General features: G+C 40.4%; 1 pseudogene; it reads right to left on the reverse strand.

The window, feature by feature from the left end:
* Nucleotides 1-1,386: 1,386 nt before the first annotated feature.
* Nucleotides 1,387-3,173, reverse strand: LOC101581412 (annotated as a pseudogene).
* Between the last annotated feature and the right edge of the window lie 1,464 nt (nt 3,174-4,637).

A 4,637-nucleotide genomic window follows, 5' to 3' on the forward strand; every position in this document is an offset into this window, starting at 1 on the left:
CCAGTCCATAAAACGAAGATCATAATTCTATCTTCTTCAAAGTATTGTCATAGAGATGATATACATATGAATGTATTTACTCATTTTAAAGTACAAAAGTGTTAATTTTTTCCAATGAATTTGGGATAAGAAAGAAAAAATATGATTTTGTATGTGAAAAGAATAAAAAGGGCTTTAGCGATCCTTGAAACTATTCACCAAGGATTAAAAATATCCTTCAGTAAACAAATATTATGCAATGCCTCTGTGTTCTAAGTTTTTTCAATATATTTTAATTTATCTTCCCAATACTCACATTGGAAAGTCATTGAGAGTCTTAGGGATAAACTGAGGCGTGGGAGGCTAGACACTGATGTGTGTACACTTAGGGCAAATGGTCCTGGCCATTATGGTGCACTGCATATCTCTAGGCATCCTTCCATATACCACATGATATGCCCTCACATATCTGCTGAAAATATTTAAACAAATTAATTTTGAAAGTGGTTTTTACAAGTGAGTTTTCTCTGTGATGGATGTCCCCAAATTTCTCCAGTGCATATCTTTATATCAGCATAGATAAAATAGAATAATTTTGAATCACTAGTGAACCTAGTGTATTTCTATATATGATGAAAAGTAACTGAAATTATAGTCATTTGCTATACTTATGTAAACATTACAAGCCATGAAATAAATTGCACAATTTCTTGAATGCTGAGGAAGGTTTGTCAGATATTTGGAGTTAATAATTCATATTCAAAAAACAAAATATCTTAAAAAATTAATTTGTGTTTGTATAAGAATTGCTTGCCAGAAACATTTGATAATGTACAAAGTCGTCTATGATGACATTGTTCAATCATTTTCATATTTTTGTTACATGCCATATTTTGTAAATATTCTCCAAATTCTTGATAATAAAGCATATTTCTGTATCATCAAACTTTCATTTGAAAATCTTGACCCACCTCTCATAGAGGAATCCAAGGAAAATCTTATTTGGTTGTGCTATTTTCCTAAGCTTTGGTAATACAGTTATTGTGCAAATAGGGGCTCATTTCTTGAAATGAAAGTTTGGAATACCTAAAATTGTAAATTATTATTAGTTCCCATGAAATGACATAAGTATGTAAAGGTCACCTTCAGCAAAATAGTAACTAAAAATGTAGTTGTCCTGTTGTTTTCACTTAGTAAGAGCTTAGCAATCTGTCAGATATCCTGTTCTACCTCCTCTTTTATAGTATTTCTATTGGGCTGCTGAGATAGCTAAGCAGTACAGAATGCTTGCTGATGCAAGCATGCAGGGACTGTGGTTCGATTCCAGGCACCTCATACTAGCCCTGCCCACTAGGGTGGGCTGAGACAGCCACAAAATGTATTAGGTATTTGGTTAGCTTTAATGTATGAAACATGCTCCCTTTGTTTTGATTTCTTGGACAGATGGAAGGATTGCAAACTCCAAGCTGTAACATCACTGCCCAGCCAGTTCACCAACCCGAGCCACAGGCGATGCAGAGGGCTTGGACTGGCATGCACTTGCGTGATGCCTTCTGCCATGAAGTCTCTGATGAGGCAGCAAGGCAAAGAAGTCAGGTCTTTCTCCCATCCTCTGAGGGTTTGTTAACATATCACACCCTGAAGTAACTGATGCCTCATCAAAAGTTCGTCCGATTTACCCAGAAATACCTTCAGCAATTTCAGGACATCAATACCCATAATATTAAAACAATGTTTGTTGTTGTATGGGATCCAGAGACACTACTTTTCCTTGCGCCATCCCTTGCAAATAAGGGAAGTCCACATCAGCTGTTAGGTCTGCTATTCCAGGGACAATTAAGACATCATCAAACTTGTGGCCACAAAGTCTTCTGCAGGCATCCATCTTTGTTCTATCATGACCATAATGAGCAATCAGTGTAATACCTCCTGTGAGCACAATGCAGTCAGAAAGTTCCTGAATGACAACCCCAGCATCAGGACACACTTCAGCATGATCTCTTCTTTCATCATGTTTCAGAACAGCTTCTGCTGGGGTGACATAAGGCGCCAGAACAAACTTCAGCTTCTCAGAAACTGAGCGTCAATATCAATGAGTATTCCTCTGCACTCTTGGATGTTTTCTGAAAATTATGCACAGGAAGAACATCAAAAAATTCATGTGCAAGAGAAAAACTGTACCATTTTGGAACACCCTGTAGAGCCAAGTACCAGGATACTGGGAGGCCAGATTTAGGAACACATTTCCTGTGCACTAGGGATTCCACATACTGCCCCTATGGGATATTAGCTTCACTCTGTGTTGATGCTTGAAGATCCCTTAAGCTTTCGCTCACTTCTACAAGGTGCATTGAAGTATCACAATTCTTCAGCACACACCCAACCTGACTGAACACCCTCAAAATGTCTCTCCATGAGAGTGCCTTGACTGGGTCCCAGTTCCACCAGCTGGAGAGCTGCGTCTTTCCCAGCCAACATCCATTCACTGATGAACCATATTCCTAGTAGCTCCTTAAAGATCTGACTTATTTCAGGTCAGGTAATGAAATCTCCATTTTCTCCTAGCATATCGGGGTGCATATAATATCCCTCGGTTGGTTGGTTAACACCTGCTTCAAGTATGTGGCCGCAGTGATGGGGCTGGTGGACTTGATTTTGTAGAGAAGATGCCCCAGCGTCGGTGTCACGCAGTTGTCCTCTGTAGGCCCACTCCCTTAGCTGAAGTGTTTCCCTCTCCAAGTACAGAGAATGACTGAGGCAGTAGCCAAGCCACACAGCACAGTTGCCAGGCTGCTGATCTCACTAGGCCTGCTGGTAGTTTCATTGCGTGAAAGAAAATTGACAGGATACTGGGCCTGGGCAGGATGGGAGCATGTGCGCAGAATGGGCGGGAGGGAGCTTGCACCCTGAGAAGGTGCCTCTGAAGTTTGGGAGGGGCAAACTCCACCACTGAGGCCCTTCCCCCTATGGTGGTCCAAAAGGGAAGCTGGTGACCAACCACCTCCTGTAGGGCCTGTGAGGAAATCCATGAACTCAGGAGAAAGAAGTTTCTCAGAGGCGCATCCAGAGCAGCCCTGGAATCCAGGCTCCTGAGGAGCAAGAGCAGGTGAGCAGGCCAGGAAGCCAGCGCCCAGAATTGAGAAGGTCAGTGGCCTGCAGCAGCTCAGCAACCACCATGGCTGGGCGATGGGCATTGGTGAGGGCCCATGAGGGCGTCGGACCTGAAGGAGCGCTTTCTTCTTATTGAATTAAGAGAAAGTAGCTATATATCTATCCTATTTTGTAGATACAGATAAAAAAATTTCCTTCATTTATATCACCTTTTTTTGTTCACTGTTCTCAGAGATGGGTATTCAATTGCCATCAAAATATTGTAGGTTTATGAGTTCAGCAAAATATTCCAACGTAGTCCAGTACTGTACAATAGTAGTGAGTTATCCACAAGACTGGCAATGTCTGAATCGAATGACTTGAGCCTTCCGCAGCTCAGCATATTAACATGGCTTCACTTTTCATACCTCATTTCTACACTTTTCTGATGGATGGTTAAGACCAAGGAAAAGCAAGACCTATATAACAAAGAATGTAACTTTTGTGTCTGACACAGTCAGTCAAAGATTACTCTCTAGGAGTCCCAACTGCATGGTGAGACCCTGCAGCAACCAAATACATAAAAATAAGTTACCTAGTTATGTTAGAGGTGCTACCCTGATTTCTGTGCCTCTGCAGCTGGAAGGCTAGCGTGCCTGGTCCTCTGTGCTTTCACCACAGCTCAGGGCAGGGCCAGCCTCGTCAGGCACTTTCCATTGTGGCTCTGAGAACTACCCAAGCGCTTCCATGCCAGATGATTCGGTACATTTAACTGGTGTTAGACTAATGAGCATTTCCATTTTGTCTGTGATTCATGAAAGATGATTATAAAACCTAAAAAGTGTGATACACTCAATTTTCCATGTGGGTTGTGTTCCTATGCTAGCTATTCATACCAATGATTCAAACAGCTGGATCTAAGTAACCCAAAGCTGCTCTGTGGTCAGAGTCTTTATCTTCCTCATCGCACAGCCTGGAAAACATAAAAATTATTGCAGTGGATTTCTCTTTGGAGTCACCATGTGGCACTACAAACATAGATCAAGGAATGTTAGCAGCATCTTCAATAATGAGAAACCCCAACAATTACCCCATTATGAGAACAATGCACTTGGAGAATGTGTAAATCTGACTAAAGAATCAGAGACACTACCTGCATTTATATGGGTGCGATTGTTTTTATCTTAAGTGAAAACTTGATGGGATTGGTCTTCATTTATGTTGCACATCTGAAATAAGATACTGCGTGAAAAGTCATGTCTGAGTTTATTACTACTTGATAAATGTGCATTTTATGAAATGGAGAACTAATGAGATTAATAGTTTCATGGTAGGAACATCTGTGGAATTTAAATTGGTTTTACAAAATATTAACCAGTGTGATGTAATCAAAAGCTAAGAATATCATTGAAACAACACCTTAAATAAGGACTCCCTTTGATACTGGTGGCAATACACTTAAAGGTTTTAGTCAAAAAGATAATTATAATGTTAGAGAGATTTGTGGTTAGCATTATTTCATTTATTCCCTGTAAATGTGGGAATAAGAAACCAATAAAAACAAAATT

This window comes from Octodon degus, unplaced genomic scaffold, assembly GCF_000260255.1.
Source record: "Octodon degus isolate 3935 unplaced genomic scaffold, OctDeg1.0 scaffold00292, whole genome shotgun sequence".
Taxonomy (NCBI): domain Eukaryota; kingdom Metazoa; phylum Chordata; class Mammalia; order Rodentia; family Octodontidae; genus Octodon; species Octodon degus.